General features: G+C 45.6%; 1 pseudogene; it reads right to left on the reverse strand.

Annotated features, from left to right (window-relative positions):
• Nucleotides 1-13,667, reverse strand: part of LOC143645648 (dnaJ homolog subfamily B member 12-like) — a 36,246-nt pseudogene extending 22,579 nt beyond the window's left edge.
• Between the last annotated feature and the right edge of the window lie 4,224 nt (nucleotides 13,668-17,891).

The raw sequence follows: 17,891 nt of genomic DNA on the forward strand, positions 1-17,891 counted from the left end.
GAAATCTGTGGATGATGCAAATCCCCTGTGTGTGCCGTCCCCTCTCCGTGGCCTTTTTATCCCAGTTGCACAATGGAGAGGGGGATTGCATCACTGCAGGGAGCCAGGCCAGCTCACCATTCTGCACATCTGAGGACTTGCTCCTGCTGCCTCTTGAGTAACTGTCCTCTGACAGCAGGGGGAGGGGTGGATCTGTGGGAGACCCTCCTGCCAAGAGCAAGGCTCCAGGATGATCTGGCTCTCCTTTGGACCTCCAGCAGGAGGAGGTCTCCTCCTCTCAACTCTTCCCTCACTCCAGCCAAGTCTGGGCAGCCAGTCCTTAGAAGGGCCGGCCTACTAATCTCAGGGAGAAGGGCTCCCAGGCTACAGGCTCAGGGAGAAGGGCTTATGAAAATTTAACCCTCTCCTGGTCCTCTAGGAAGAGGGCAAGGCTCTCTGGCTCTCCCAGCTGAAAGCTCCCAAATTACTGACCTGCTGCTCACTTCTGTGGAGCCATCCTCAAGGTCTACCCAGGGGTTTTGGGAGGGCTAGTAGCCCACTTGAGTAACACCAGCCTTTCCACTTCTGATCAAGTCCCTGACTGGGCTTAAATCTCTCCAGTCCCGATTTGGAATTAAAGCCTAAAAGCAAAATAAGCCAACTGTAATAAGCTAAAAGAGTCTCAAATCAAAAAGTTAGAGGTCTTCTTTAAAAACTAAACACTTAACTCTATGTCCCAAGGATGAATTTTAGGTCATAAAGGTACACAAGTAATTTTAAATGTAATTTATTGCTCAATTCATCTCTCTTTCCATTTCCCATTTTAGTTTACCCCAAATCCCAGTCACTGCAGGGACTCCCCACCCTCTCCCTGGATCTGTGTCTGTTGAGTTACTTAATGCTAAGGCATCATATTGTGTCCTCACCATCATCTGATCACATCGTCATTGCATCATGCCTATCTATGGTGCTTGTTGGTCAAGCAAGTTCACTTTTTCTTGAGACAAAGTATCACCTAATGAGTTCAACCCTCTCTGAACAATCTCTGCACCCTCTCTTGTGCATAAGAAACATTTGGCTGTTAATATAGTATGCAGAATAAAGTCCACCCTCTCAAACACATCTATAGCCTAACCCTCAGAACCTGTTACACTCCATGGCAAAGATCAATTAAGGTTGCAGATGGAATTAATCTGCTGACCTTAAAATAGGAAGATTATTGTAAATTATCTGGACAGACCAAGGGTCCTTAAATATGAAAGTGGAGGTAGGAGAATGAATGTCAGGGTAATGCAATATGAGACTTAAAAGGCCACTGGTGCTTTGAAGATGAAAGGGGTCATGATCCAAGGAATGCCAGTATCCTCTAGAAGCTGGAAAAGAAAAGAAAGTGGAGTCTACCCTAGAGGCCCCCAGGAAGTAACACAGGCCCACTGACATCTTGATTTAAGCCCAGACCAACCTGTCTCAGACTTATGACCTCCAAAACTGTAAAAGATGACATCTGTGCTGTTTAATATGACAAGCTGGTGGCTATTTTCTACAGCACTCATGGGAAACTGATATACACTCCAAAGTTTTGCAGACAAATAAACTGAGACTTAGAGATGTATGGGAGTTATCCAAAGCCACGGAGTTAATAAATGGCAGAATTTTCTTCATCCCAAGATGCAGCTCTTCTTGAGGGTGTGGCAGGAGGCGACCCACATACAAAGAGTCAGCCAAAAGTATGGGGCATGGGATTTAGCCTTCTCTGCACTCCACCCAGAGGGATGCCCTGCAATCACTCACAGTTTTACCATGTGCCAACCCAAATGGAAAAGGCAGCTTCCCTTCTGATGTGCCACCAATCTCTCTGTGTCAAGCAATCCAGGCAAACAAACTATCTTTAAAGATATAAGCTTAAATGGAAATTTTATAGGGGGAAGGAAGTGGATTTATATTGGATACTTCCTATTCAATTTTCATTCTCCTTTAAATATTTCCAAAGTCCTAAATCCCTTGAGGCCATTGTATGTTTTCTCCCTCCTTTTGGGCAGTGCCAGCCTACTTTATCTTCCAGCTTCCTCCTCTTCCCTCACATCCCCGCCAAATTCATTTCCACTCCTTTTTTCTATTTTCAAAATGGCACACTCAAATCCATCACGGCAGCCACAAGGACAGGATTACCAAGTTAAGCAGAATTATCCTCTTTAGAAGGGCCTTCTCAACCACCTTTCCAGACCTGGGCAAATCCTGAGGGTACTTTAACCCCAAGAGGATTGTCTCTCTGTACAAATACAAATTCCAAGAGGAATTCTGGTGGATACCATTTTTCCATCTCTGCACATCTAGAGTGAATTGGCCAAATCCCATCCATGCCCATTCTTGTTTATTTGCTTTAAGGTCTAGGAGAATCAGAATCCAGGACTCTAGGTTCACTCCATCTTTCTCTGTGTCTTTGGAAAGAAGAGAGAAGATCATAGTACCAGGACCACCTTCTGAGATGAGGATAGAGAAAGTAGCCACTGGGGGCTGGAGATGCTCAGACAGTCTCCACTTCCTAGGGAGCTCCTCCTTTGAAGGGGCCCTGTCACCCCAAGGTGTGAAGAGAGTGTGGTTTCAGCAGGATCCAGACAGTAAGTGTTGAGAGAAAAAGACAGGTATCCATGAAAAGCAAGATTTTAGGAGGGGGTCTTCTCTAACAGCATTTATCCAGAGGCCTGGAATTGATAAGCCTGGAAGCCCTGAAATGCTCATGACAGAGAGGGTCTGCTCATCTAGAAGCTCCTCAAGTGCTAGGCAGAAGGAAAGTGGAAAGTGGAGGGAGCCAGAGGGAGCCTGATGATTCTCCCTGGGTCAGGGGCTCTGGAGTGTAGCCTAGCCTCTGGGCTGTCTCCAAAGGAAGCAAAATGAAATGAGGCCAGCCCAGCAAGTTTTGGCTCTTGCTCAGGGCATCTGGTTCCAGCTAACTCCAGCTCCTTCAGTAAACCCACCATTTGACCTTGGCAAGCCTCTTGCATCTTTTGGTACTGGGTTCCTTCCTCTCTAAAAGGAAGATAATAATACTTCATATTCATTAGATGAGATAGCAGTTTGAAATGAACTTTGTAAGCTGGAGCATGCTCTGCAGACATGGGTTTGCAGAGCAGAAAGTAGAAGGAGAGGTGGAGGGCAGCTGAGACACAAGCAGGAAGTATATATATGTACAGATTCCACAGAACACCAGGAAACACTGACCTTGTAGATAGTTGCTATCTTCTGTCAGTCTTATAGAGAGGGTGGCCTTAATTGGCCTTTGTTCAGCCTTTTTAGAACCTGTGTTTTGGTATACTGAACTTGCCCAGTGCATACCAGATGAGAGGGCATGGTGGGCTGCTATAGAGTGCAAATGTAACAGGTGTGCAGCCATTGGAACAATAATAGTTTGTTCTCACTATTAAAAGAAAAAAGAGCGGAAAACAGAGAAATGGAAGTGCAGATACTGGTGTTAAGACACATGGTTCTCCTAAACCAAACACAATGGAAGCAGGATGGATGTAGCACCAGACACTGAAGAATGAGTGCTTTGGTGTCACCCACTGGTGTCCTGGACCTAAGTCAGGTGATGGGATGTCAGAATATTGAAAGAAAAGGACAACATTAAATGCAAGTGGGGGAAAAGGGAAGTGTTTGTTTAAAAATAAAAAAGAATAGAGAAAAATGCAGGTCATAAAGGCATATGTCATCAAAGGCTGTATATAAACATAGGGAAGTATATTAAGGATTCTGTCATGGTTTTAGGTCTCTAGGAATGGAATCTTTCCCTGCCCCACCCACACATTCACACATAACAGGGAAGTCCAGTGGGCAATTTGCCCTCATTTGACATTCAACCGCACTTCAGGACGGCATTATGAATAGAAGTAGGAAATTGCTCCACTGGGTCTCAGCCGGATCTGTATCTGAGACATTTCAAGCTACATTTATAACAAAGAATCCAAGCTTTATGCACCTCTTGATTTCCATTGGCCTTTCTCCCCAACCACTTCCATACTCTGCCTCTCTCAAACGTAAAATGCACATATACATCCAGAGTTCTGGATTAGGGGGATTTAATCTACTCGGGCCATTGACAGTCCCTCTTGCCACATTAACGGGGCTGGCCTGCGATAGGTGAATGTTCCAGGCAGTGCAGGGGTAGGGTGGCTCTCTGGAAGGTTACCTGCTGAAAACCCTGGGCAACAGGAGGTAAACTTAACAGCCTAGTCGGGTTGGGCAAGCAACAGCCCTGAAGAAGAATTCAAGCCAGAAGCAAGGAGGGTGGGTGTGATGGTTAGGTTCTTGTGTCAACTTGGTCAAATGATAGTGCCCAGTTGTCTGGTCAAGCAAGCACTGGCTTGTTACTTCAAGGACATTTCATCAGTCTGTAGCTGTTTATATCTACAATCAACTTAGGAAGTGTCTTCCACAATGAGAGAATCCAATCAGTTGAAGACTTTTAAGACTTTTTTCCCTTCTCTTTTAAGGGAAAAGAGAGTGGTGGTTCCTGAGAAACAGTATTTAAAATAGTTTTTTTACTATTGGTTTTCTACTCTGGTTAGATTCAAAGGAACTAATGACACTATTATCAATAATTAAGATGGTAATGACAGTTCATGGCATGAGTTGGCAATACAGAAATACACACACAAAAATACCACTTGATTCTCCTAAGTATATTTTTAGATGAAGCAAAGCTCTAGGTGACAGTGTTTTTTCATTTGTTTGTTTTTTATTTTTTGGCATGGGCAGACACTGGGAATCAAACCCGGGTCTCCAGCATGGCAGTCAAGAATTCTGCGACTAAGCCACCATCACATCACCCTAGGTGACAGTGTTTTTGACACCTTAACAGTCTTGTAGAGTTAAGAGGTACAATGATGTTGGCTGGTTGTTCTTTGCCAACATCATTATGCCTTTATGAGAGAGATACAATTATGAGAGAAAGGATGAGTTGAAGGCCTCAAATTTGCAATTAAAACACTGTATGAAAGATGCGAAAATTTCTATGTGTGCCCTGCAAGAAAATCTTGTTTCCTGTGGTCACAGACTTGAGTCTGAAAACAAGACCCAGAGTCTCATTGTGTGAGTAGCAGATTTACAACATAAATATAAATTAAAATCTCAACCTTGCAGGATGTCTGCTGTTAAAGTAAGTGCTTTGATTGGAAAAGAATAGGATCCTGAAATTTGGGATAAGGACATATGGGTTGATAATGATGGCACTGGAGACATGGAAACTCTGGATTCTTTGCTAGATAAACCTGTAATGGTCTGCCCTGAGGAAACAACTGCCCCATCTGCCTGCACTGAGGAGACAGGCACACCAATCTCCAGCCTGCCCTGAGGAGATAGCTTCCCAACCTCCACTGAACCCTGAAGAGTCTGCCATCCAACCTCTCCCTAACAAGATTAACCCTTCAGTGCCTGCTAAACCTGTAACCACCAACTCAGGGGGGAAAGCCCTCACTCCTCTAACTGGAGAGATTAATTCTCTTTCACCAGATGAAACTGCAATAGAATGCCCTGAGGTAATTGGCTTGAAAGAAACTTCTAATCACTTTCATGACCCACACACACCACCTTTTTTTACTTGAAGACTTACAACTAACTAAAGTCCCAACGGGCCCTGAAAGTTGAGGTACAAAGTGAGACCCATGAGGAGGTATGTTATACTCCAAAAGAACTGTATGAGTTTTCCAGCTTATATAGAAAGAAATCAGGAGAATATTTGTGGGAATGGATATTAAGAGGGTAGAAGGAATATAAAGTTGGATTAGACTGAATTTATGGATATGGGCCCATTAAACAGAGATTCTGTAGTCAATGTTGTAGCTCAAGGGGTTAGAAAGGGTGTTAACAATTTGGGTGGCTGGTTGAAACACAGTTCAAAAGGTGGCTGACATTACCTGAGGTTCAAATGCCAAACTGCCCTGGTATAATATAGATGAGGGGATCAAAAGGCTTAGAGAGATTGGAATGTTAGAGTGGATTTATTGTGGAAAACCTGTACATACACCCCAGAAATGTCCAGAGGACAGATCTTTTACCAGAACTTTGTGGAAAGTCTGAGAGACTAGCTCCATCAACCCTGAAGTTACTCTGTAGTTGCCCTTCTCTGTAGGTCAGATATTACAGTGGGAACTGCTGTCACTGAGCTGGGATTCTTAAACACAATGGGGATGACCAGATCCTAAGTTGGCAGAAGCCATAAGGCAAGTTAACTGCCATAGAATAGGTAGGCATGGCTAGCAGAATGGACAGCAGACTGAAGCAGCAGTAAAAATAATCTGACACACAGAGACTTATGGCATTGTCTAGTAGATCATGGGATACCTGAAAGTAAAAAGATGGGCAGTCTACTAAATTCGTGTTTGAGTTGTTTAAGCAAAAGAGTTCTAGGTCAAGTGAACAAAAGTCTAACTTGAATTGCAAAAACAGAGAGTCATAGCCCATTAATTCCAAGATTTGAGACAGTTTACAGATCGAGAACCCCTTGAATAAGGGTCAGGCCAGGGACCCTTGGGGAAGGACCCTGTTACACTGCCAAAAGTTTACACTGTTAACTTCCTCCCAGCCTTCCCCCAAGGAGACCTACAGCCTTTTACCAGGGTAACTGTGCTTTGAGGAAAAGGAAGTGATCAGATATTTTATAGACACTGGTTCAAAATGACACTAAATCCAGGAGACCCAAAATGTCACTCTGGTCTACCAGTTAGAGTAGAGGCTTATGGAGGTCAGGTGATCATTGGAATTTTAGCTCAAGTCCATCTCCCCAGACCAATTCTCTGGTTATTTCCCCAATTCCAGAATGCATAATTGGAATTGACATACTCAGCAACTGGCAAAATCCCCACATTGGTTCCCTGACTTGTGGAGTGAGGGCTATTATGGTAGGAAAGGCCAAGTGGAAGCCACTAGAACTGCCCCTACCTAGCAAAATAGTAAATCAGAAGCAATACCAGATTCCTGGAGGGACCACAGAGATTAGTGCCACCCTTAAGGAATTGAAGGATGTTGATTTCCACCACAACTCCATTCAACCGTCCTACTTGGCCTGTGAAAAAAAAACAGATGGTCCTTGGAGGATGACAGCAGATTATCACAAACTTAATCAGGTGGTGACTCCAACTCAGCTGCTGTTCCAGATGTGGTATCATTGCTTGAGCAAATCAACACATCCTCTTATACCTGGTATGCAGCTATTGATCTGGCAAATGCTTTTCTCTCAATAGCTGTTAGTAAGGGCTACCAGAAACAGTTTGCTTTCAGCTGGCAAGTCCAGCAGTATCCCTTCACTGTCTTAACACAGGGGTATATGACTTTCCAGCCCTATGTCATAAACTTGTCCACAGGTACCTTGAACATTTCGCCCTCACATAAGATATCACACTGGTCCTTTACATTGATGATATCATGTTGACCAGACCTAATGAGCAAAAAATAGCAACTATTCTAGACTGATTGGTAAGGCATTTGTATATCAGAGGATGGAAGATAAATTCAAAACAATACAGGGGTCTTCTACCTCAGTGAAATTTCAAGGTGTCCAGTGGCGTGGGGCATATCTTAGAATAGATATCCCTTCTAAGGTGAAGGATAAACTGCTGTGTCTGGCCCCTCCTATGACCAAAAAAGAGGCAAAATGCCTAGTTGGCCTCTTCGGAGTTTGGAGACAACATATTCCTCATTTGGGTGTGCTACTCTGGCCCATTTTTCAAGTGACCAGAAAAGTTGTTAGTTTTTAGTGGGAACTAGAATAAGAGGAGGTCTTATTCTAGTGACAGGTCCAAGCTGCTGTGCAAGCTATTCTGCCACTTGGGCCATATGATCTAGCAGATACAATGGTGCTGGCAGTATCAGTGACAAATAGAGATGCTGTCTAAAGACACTGGCAGGTCCCTGTAGGTGAATCGCAATGCAGGCCTTTGGGATTTTGAAGTAAACCTTACCATCCTCTGCAGATAACTACTCTCCTTTTGAGAAACAGCTTTTGGCCTGCTCTAGGACCTTAGTAGAGACTGAAAGCCATGGGCCACCGAATTACCATATGGTCTGAGTTGCCTATCATGAGCTGGGTGTTGTCTGACCCACCAAGCCATAAAATTGGGCATGTGCAGCTGCACTCCAACATAAAATGGAAATGATATATATGAGATAGGGCTTGAAAGAGTCCTGAAGGAACAAGTAAGTCACATGAGGAAGTGGCCAAATGCCCATGGCCCCCACTCTTGCCACATACCTTCTCTTTCCCAGACCAGAGCTATGACCTCTTGGGGAGTTCCTTACAATCAGCTGACTGAGGAAAAGAAAACTCAGACCTAGTTCACAGATGGTTCTGCACAATATGCAGATATTACTTGAAAGTGGACAGCTGCAGCTCTGTAGCCCCTTTCTGGGATGTCCCTGAAGGACATTGGTGAGGAGGAATCCTCTTGGTGGGCAGAACTTTGAGCAGTGCAGCTGGTTGTTCATTTTGTTTGGAAGAAGAACTGCCTAGAGGTGTATTTATATACTGACTCATGGGCTGTTGCTAATGGTTTGACTGGATGGTCAGGGACTTGGAAGGAGCATGATTGAGAAATTGGTGATAAAGAGGTCTGGGGAAGAAGTATGTGGATAGATTTTTTCTAAGTGCAAAAAAAACACAAAGATATTTGTGTCCCAAGTGAATTCTCACCAAACAGTGACTTCAGCAGATGAAGTGGTTAAGTGGATAAGATAAACTGTTCTGTGGATACAAGTCATCCTGTTTACCAAGTCTCTCCTGTCATTGCCCAATGGGCTCATGAACAAAGTGGCCATGGTAGTAGGGATGGAGATTATGCATGGGCTCAGCAACATGGACTTCTGTCTATGGCCACTGTAGAATACCCAGTCTGCCAGCAGCGAGACCCACACTCAGCCCCTGATATGGCACCATTCCCTGAGGTGATCAGCCTGATACCTGGTGGTAGGTTGTAAACACTGGACCACTTTCATCATGGAAGGGGCAGCAATTTGTTCTAAATGAAATAGATACACACTGTGGGTATGGGTTTCCCTTTCCTGAATGTCATGTTTCCACCAAACTACCATCTGTAATCTTACAGAATGCCTTATCCACCATCATGGTATTCCACACAGCACTGCTTCTGATCAAGGAACCCACTTCACACCAAATGAAGTGCAGGAATGGACACATACTCACACAATTTTCTGGTCTTACCATGTTTCCCATCAATCAGGGGCAGCTGGGTTGATAGAATGGTGGAATGGCTTTTTGAAGACCCAAAAACGGTGCCAACTAAGTGGCAATACCTTTCAGAGTTGCAGTAATGTTCTCTGAATCAACATCCACTCTGTGGTGCTGTTTCTCCCATTGCCAGAATTCAAGAGTCCAGGAATCAAGAGGTGGAAATGGGAGTGGCACCACTCACTGTTACCCCTAGTGTTTTAGTTTGTTAAAGCTGCCAGAACGCAATATGCAATATACTAGAAATGAAACAGCTTTTAAAAAGGGAATGTATTAAGTTGCAAATTTACAGTTCTAAGGCAGTGAAAATGTCCAAATTAAGGAATCAACATGAGGTTACCTTCACTCAAGAAAGGCTGATGCCATCCAGAACACCTCTCAGCTGGGAAGGCACATGGGTAGTGTCTGCTGGAGTCTTTGGCTTCTGGACACCTCTGTCAGCTGGGAAGGCACATGGCAACATCTGCTAGCTTTCTCTCTTGACTTCTCTCATAACTATTCCCTGGGGATGTTTTCCTTTTGCAACTCCAAAGGTCTCTGGCTGTGTAGGCTCTGAAGCATTTTCCAAAATGGTTCCCTCTTAAAGGGCTCCAGTATGCAACTCCACCTTAAATGAGTGGAGACACATCTCCACGGAAACCACCTAATCAAAAGATCCCACCCAGCAATACTGAATCAGGGTTAAAGAAAATGCTTTTCTTGGGTACACAACAGTTTCAAGCGAGCACACCTAGTGATCCGCTAGAAAAATTTTTGCTTTTTGTCCCTGTAACCTCGAGCTCTGCTGGTCTACAGGTCTTCGTTCCAAAAGGAGGAGGGTCCCACCAGGAGACACAGCAGTGATTCCATTGGACTGGGAAGTTAAGACTGCCACCTGACCACTCTGGACTTCTCATACCTCTGAATCAATAGGCAAGGAAGGAGATTATTATACAGGCTCGGGTGACTGATCCTGACTATCAGGGGAAATAGGACTGCAACTACACAATGGAGGTAAAGAAGAGTTTTCCTGGAATAAAGGAGATCCCCTAGGGCATCTCTTAATATTTCTATGCTCTGTGATTAAAATCAATGAAAAGTGCAACAACCCAATCTAGGCAGGACTACCAGTGGCCCAGAAACTTCAGGAATGAAGGTTTGGGTCACCCCACCAGGCAAAGAACCACGACCAGCTGAAGTGCTTGCCGAGGTTAAAGGGAATATGGAATGGTTAGTGGACAAAGGTAGTGATAAGTATGAGCTAAAACCACATGACTAGTTACGGAAACAAGGACCTTGAGGGTATGAATATTTCTTCCTTGTTTTGTTATGAATATGTTTGTATTTGTATATAAAGTAAATATCTTGTTTTCTTCTTATCTTATGACATAAGTTGTATTGTTCATGTTATAGTATTTACATTATAGAATATGAAGTTCAAGAGCAAATTTTACTCAAGGACTTGCACCCTATTCTGGAGAGATTTAGTGCATTTCTGATTGTATACAGAACAGTTGAGTATTGTTAGGCAAAACATATGCCTGTTATTGTGTTCTATTTAGAGTATGGTTTAAGGTGACGTGTATAGCTGCCAAGTTGACAAGGGGTGGACTGTGATGGATGGGTTCATGTGTCAGCTTGGCCAGGTGATGATGCCCAGTTGTCTGCTCAGGCAAACACTGGCCTAATCACTACTGCAAGGACATTTTGTGGTTGGATAATAAACCAGAAGACTCCTTTATTAAACCACCATTCAATTGACTGCATCTGTGGTTGATTACATCTATGATCAATTAAGAGAGTATCTCCCAAAATGAAAGAATTCCAATAAGTTAGATTTAATCCAATCAGTTGAAGACTTTTAAGGGAGAAGAGAGAACTTTCATTCCTTCTTCAGCCAGCCAGCATCTTCTGGAGAGTTCATCAATGAACTTCACTGAAGTTGCCAGCTAGCGGTCTGCTCTATAGAATTTGGACTCAAGTATCCCCATGGTTGCATGAGACCCTTTTATAAAATCTCTTATTTACACATATCCCCCATTGCTTCTGTTTCTCTAGAGAACCCTGACTAACACAGTGTGCACTGTGGCAAATTGTAACTCAGGCCTGAGAGAATGGGGAGGCTGAGCTCAGCAATAGGAGATTGTAGCTTGGTAGGGAGGAAGGTCTAACTTAATCAGATTTTCCCAGTGAAGACAGAAATCTGGATTTTTATCTGAAATCAGCCAATTTCTAAACATTGGCAATGAATTCAAACATTTTAAATACACCACAAGGCAAACAAAATGTATCTGTGAGCTAGAAGTTTGTAGGTGTGGGGTGGGGAGGGGATGGGGCTGTCTTGATTCATTTCTGTTCCTGCAGTACCCAGCATGTCATAGGCACTCAGCAAAATGGACGGATGGATCGATGGACAAAGGTTTGGAGGATGCCCTGGTCCCCTGGGAGAACAGGGCATCCGGAGAGAGTATGTTTCTGGAGGTGCTAAGCTGACATCAGTGTGAGCTTTGGCTGGCAGCCAGCCTGCTGCTCGGGGTGGGAAGGGTCGACCCTGCTTGGGGCCAGCCTTTGTGGCCCTTCCTGGCACCCCAGCTCTCCAGCCAACTGCTTCCCTTGCTTAAGCCCTCTCATTATGGTTTCACACAAACACAAAAGCACAGAGACAAAGATATGAATTATAATGCAGGCTCCTGAGAAAGCGGAGTCCTGGAGGGGCCTAAGCAAGCTAGGGGAGGGACTGGAAAGGAAGAGAGGAATTTGGTGGTCCTTCCATCGATTATATATGTGTGTAAAAAAAAAAAAAAAACAACTTTAAATGAGATGAAATCCAAAGTGAATGGACCCCTTCCAGGACAGACACGCTGATTCAGCTGTGCTCACTCTTCCCAGCCCCGCCACAAAATACGTGTAACGAGTAATTGGAAAGCTCCTGACGTAATCTATATTGGAAGTCTGGTACCAGGCAACAAAAAACAGGATTGCAAACAATTTAGAAGGCACACACAACCTTGGGGGGTTAGAGAATTGTACCTGAGCTGGACAGGTCCTGTACCAGAGCTCCTGGGGTGCGCTTGGTGCGGCACACCTCACCCTCCTTCTTCCTCCATCCAACCGAGGCAGCCAGGGGGCTGGATTTCTGTACACAGGGCTTCAGAGCTCTCTGCAGGGCCACTAAGGAAATTGGGGCTGTTCAGCCAGGGCCCTCCCTCCAAGGCCACTGGCTGTGTGTGCTGGGCGAGGTGGTGTCTTACATGTGCACGCTGTATTGGGTGAGCCTCTGCGTGCACCCCACACCATGCTTCTGTGTGCCCCTTTGATGTGTGGGCCCAACCTGCCGTGTTGTGCATGTGTTTGTGCTTTATGTGTATGTGTGTGCACATGTATGCATCCTGTATGTGGGTGCAGGCCTCTGTGTGTGCAAGCGTCCCTAACATGTGTGTCTGTTGTGAAGACCAAAGGCGTGGCTCAGTGTACACCGTTTTGTGTGTGTGTGTGTGTGTGTGCCCAGCATACAACTTTTCTGTGCATCTGTAGGAAGTCTGCGTGCGCCTCCTGGTGGGTAGATACACCCTGCAGTGGGAACCTGTGCTCACACCCCTTGGGCTGAGGTGTGAGTGTGGGCCTGGGTATGCCTCCCGGACCTGTGCAGCTCGCTGCCTGACTTCTCCACCCTCCCCAGGTCTATCATCTTAATCTCCAAAACTGACTCGAGGGCTGTGGATCTCTCCCTGGGTGTCGGCGAGCGGGCTGGCCCGGCCATAGCCCAACTCCCAGATCGCACCCCGGTCACACAACTGAAGGAGCCGCGGCGGCCGCGGGGACCATGGGAACCGGAGCCGGGAGCGCGCGGTCACACCCTGCGCGGAGAGGTCGGCAGGGCCTGCATTCCGGCCGCGCACACAGGCTGGAATTTGTACATTCCATTCATAACATCCCCGCCAGCGAGGGGGAGGGAGAAACAAAGACGGAAAGTTAGCCATTAAAAGGGAAGGAGAAAGAAGCGCTTCTTGCAGCTCCGGGGTTGTGTGTTTTTCCCAGTCGCCCTGACCCTGGCGCGGGCCCAAGGGGCAGAAATGTGAGGAGCACGTGAGCTGTTTACCAAGCAGTCTCTGCCCAGGACGCAGCGACCCAGGCCTGCGCCAGCCCCATCCCCTCCGCGGTTCCCCACCAGCGACCCCCTCCCACCCCCCATCCCCCACCTCCCCAGCCCCGCTGGACGGCCTTTTTTACCCATACAGAGCGCTGGGGGTGCACGCCCCTTCTCACAGGCAGCCTTTGTGGTGTGGCTGGGAAAAGACCCCGCGGTGTGCGAGGCGGTGTGCCAGGCCCAGAGAGGAGCAAAACGAAGGGCAGAGGCAGTGAGAGCAGCCTTTGCGCCCCAGAAGTGGTGAAGACCGCCCCCACCTCCACTTCCCATTTCCTGCAGGAGCCCATAGAGTCGCTCTCCACTTACCTTCCTAGAAGACACTCCCATGTGCAAGTGGTCACCAAGCTCTACAGATGTTTCCTCCGCAAGATCTCTCTCACTGGCCTGTTACCTTCCGCCCATCCCCCTGTCATTTTGATGACCACCCCACCCAGGCCAGGAGCTGATGGTCTCACTTCTGCCCAGCCAGTGTCTCCTGCCCTCAAAAAAGTGTCACCTTGGTGCTGATGCTCTCAGCTTCCTCCTTCTGGGTCACCTCGGACAGGCTCCTGCTCCCTTCCCAGGCTCACCTCTCACTTCCCTTTCCTCACTGCCGGCGGCCAGGCCACAGCTCCTTCCAATCCCCTATGAGGCAAGTATTTATATATACATAGTAGTAAATATTATATTTAAGTATAATATGTATCATTCACTCCCATTTTGTAGATGGGAAAGCTGAGGTTCAGAGCAGTGAAGCAGCTGATGCCATTCATTCTCGGTGCCTGGTACCTCCTTCTCCTTTTACAAGGACCTCACCCATTTGCAGTGTACTTTTGCTTTGAGGACATGGGCTTCTTCTCTGGCTCCTTTCCTCTTCCAAAGCTCCCACCCTTCCCTCAGTGCGGCGTGTGTGCTGTCTCTTGGGGGCTGGACTGCCCGAAGGACAGGGCCTGTGGCCTGCCTTGTGCTAGGGACAATCAGCAGTGTGGACCCAGGGCTGTGGGCCTAGCTGATGTGACGGTCTAACATATGGAGAAATAAATTGTCACTACTTAAGTTGGTGGCAGTGAAAGCAGGTGAGGAAGAACAGAAAGTGACTTGGTCCCTGGAGGGGAGGGAAGCAGGTGGGATGGGGCAGCCAGGGCTGGTTGAGAGGGGCTGTCCAGCACAACTGGAATAAGTGGTGCAGACATGCTGCCGGGACAATTGTAGCTGTGTCCTCAAGCTGAGCAGAGATGATGTGGAATAGGGTATGCAATTCCAGTCCTGCTGGCCCTGGTCAGGAGTGGGGCCAGACAGAGTAAGAGCTCTGCTGGGTGTCTCTGAGGGCAGCTGTGAGGAGCTGGGATGGCTGGGAAATCAAGGGAGGAGCTGGCAGGGCAACCTCCATAGAAGAAAGTTCCCCCAGGTGAGGGAAGAACTTGATAGCTAGATTGCAGAAGGCGTCCTTCCAAAGCCAGAGGAAATGTAGACATCCTTATCTGTCCATTTGAGCCTGGTAGTTTATATCTGTCCAATCATGAGTTAACATTCGCCTCCCTAATTAGCCTGCATAGCCCAGAGTGAATACTTAGAGGTTTGCTGAATGATGGAAGAAGGTACTGGAAAAAAGGCTGGGCCCAAACAGTTCCTGCTTAGTCAACAGAGATTCAGGCCAAAACACCAGGTAAGGCCCTCCCTGGGCTAACGAGGTCTAGGAAACTAATTACAAGTCACCACGGCAGATCACTTTGTCTGATCGGCTTTCCTGTTCCTTCGTTCACGAACTGTACAATCTTGAGCAAGTTGCTCAGTCTCTCCTAGCCTCACTGGGCCATGGTGGTCTTGCTGCCTCTCTTTTAGTACATGCGAGAAGGACCAGGAAGCACCTAGAACCCTACCCCGCACATGGGAGTCACTCCTTATCTCATCTTCATTCTCCTCCTCGCCTTCCTATCATGATTCGTTCATCTGAACTGATCCTTCCAAGGCAAGACTTTTAGTTGTCCTTAATCTGAGTTCGCGAGGGCTCTGGCTCGCAGCAGTTTGGTGAGTAGTTCTCAAAGTGTGGCCCAGAGATCCCTGGACCCCAAGACCCTTGTAGGGTGATCTTCAAGGTCAAAACCATTTTCCTAATAATTCTAAGATGTGATTTCCCTTTGTCTTCCTCATTTTCCCATGAATGCACAGTGGCATCTTTCAGACACGATGGGTGATGTTGTCATCAGCCAACAGTCAACAGAATGTGTTCTGGTGGATTCTTGTGTTTTAAAAATCTCAGTTTTAATTTTGAGTATGTTAAATATCGATAGATATTACTCGCATTTTCTTAAAAAGCCCTTTGAAGTCCTGAATGATTTTTACCAGTGTGAAAGGATCCTGAGGCCAAAGAGTTGGAAAGCCACTCGTTTAAACTGGGTTCACATCCTGACTCTGTCCCTGGAACGTCTGTGAGGTCTGGAGCAAATTACTTTGAACATGTGAAGCCTCAGTTCCTCTTCCTACGAAGAAGAAAGTGGCTCCTTCCTCGTTGTGCTGATGTGGATGATGTGTATAGATGATGCAACCAAAACACGCAGCAATGCGTTTGGGCAGTAAATACTCACTATAGTGTGGAGAGAGCCGGTCCTCCTGGTGTGAAGACTGCCAACTCCCCTGGCTCGCGTTCTAAGCGCCGGGAAGCCCTGTGAGCTCTGGAGGGACTCTTAGCAGCTATTCAAAGTCCAGCAAACAAGAACAAGTAGAGTCTCTGCCCTGGCATCTTCCCCAGGCGGGCACCCAGCCAGCTGCCTGAGCACACATTTTCCTACATGCCCAAGGTGTGAGAAAAGTAACACATTTGTTGTTGATCTTGTTGGAAAAGGCCTGGTTTTATAAAGCAGTGTGTTTTCAACTTATTGCGAAGTACATTCTGTAATTCCTGACCAAAATACCTACTGACGTAAAAGAAGCTCTTTCACAGAAAAATATTTTGCTTGGAGATTGATTCTTAAGTGATTGTGGAGAGCCAAGTGTGTCTTCCCCAAGCTGGAGTGTGAGGTTTGTGTTAGGGAAGGTCAGCCATTCCCCTAGATTGCAGGCTGCTTCTTGAAGCACCCCTTCAAGGGGCAGAGATTCAGCCTGTATTGCCTGGGTTACTGCCTCCAAAGGGTGCAGGATGAAAACATCCAAAGAAAGCCACAGGGGAAAAAAGCTATTGGAACTGAAAAGAGAATTCAGTTAGGTAGCCAGTTACAAAATAAATACACAAAACCTAGTGGCTTGCCAAAATCCCAAAAATAGCTGTAACAAAATATATTAGAAAAAAGATCCCATTCACAATTCAATGAAAAATTATAAATACCTAGGAATAAACTAAATAAGAAAATACACAGGGCCTAAGGGAAGAAAATGCAAAACCTCACCCTAAAAATATGAATTATTCAGCAAGCAGAGGGATTTAACATCCTTGGATATGAAGACAACATTGTAAAAATGTCAATCTCTGGCAAGAAATATTTGAAAAGGCAACTACATGGGTAAGAAGATGGGATTTGTCTTCTCAGATACTCAAACTAAAATCTTTTTGACATTGAATTCCTGATGCAAGCGTGAAATGGAACAGAGTGGAACATCGGCATGGCAACTTGATGCTACGTAAACATTTAATATGTGAAAAGATGGCATTTCCAATCAATGGGGAAAGCATAGACTTTTCTTCGGTAAGTAACTCGGGCAAATAGCCAACCCCTTGAAATGAAAAAGCTAGAGTCCTATTTCTTGTTCTAGATGGATTAAAGGTTTAAATGTAAAATGAAACCATGAAAACATTGCAAGCGTATTTCAGTGAATATTTATATAAATTTGGGAGTAGGGGAAAGGTTAATAAACATGAAGCCAAAGATTGAAACAATAAGGTAAGAGGTGGATGAATTTGACCAATAGGAGAAAAACTGAAACCTTCACTGTCAATTAAATACAAACAGCTATTCTCATTAAAAATGAACTGTGTAGTAGCTTCCGTTGCAGCCTTCGCAACTTCTCACTAACACTGGAGAGAATGAAGATCGCCACATGCACACAGACAGTGAATATTCACCTAACAGCGGTGGAAAAAAATAGACAAATCCCTGTCCTGATGGAGCTGACACGGAGAGACAAACAACTAACAAGTAAACGCACAAACCAAAAGATCGCCCAATGAAAGCTAGCACTGAACTGCAGTTTAACTACAAAGTTGAAGAAGCTGCTAAGAATGAGGCTGGTGACAGTGGACTGGGAGAAAGCTATCAAAGCAACACAAGTCTTCTGAAATCTGTGTCTGGTCCCGCAGTAGATAATGTTCAGAGGCATGATCTTCCCCCTGAGTTTTATTTCCGTAGTTTCCAGTAGTTTTTTTTTTTTTAATATTTTTATTGAGAAATCGTCACACACATACATTCCACACATGGCGTGCAATCGATGGCTCACAATATGATCACATAGTTGTGCATTTGTCACCATGATAATTTTTTTTAGAACACTTGCATCACTCCAGAAAAAGAAATAAAAAGTAAAAAGAAAACACGCATGCATACCATACACCTCTCATTGACTACTAGTACTTCCATCTAC

The sequence above is a fragment of the Tamandua tetradactyla genome, chromosome 9, assembly GCF_023851605.1.
Source record: "Tamandua tetradactyla isolate mTamTet1 chromosome 9, mTamTet1.pri, whole genome shotgun sequence".
Classification (NCBI taxonomy): domain Eukaryota; kingdom Metazoa; phylum Chordata; class Mammalia; order Pilosa; family Myrmecophagidae; genus Tamandua; species Tamandua tetradactyla.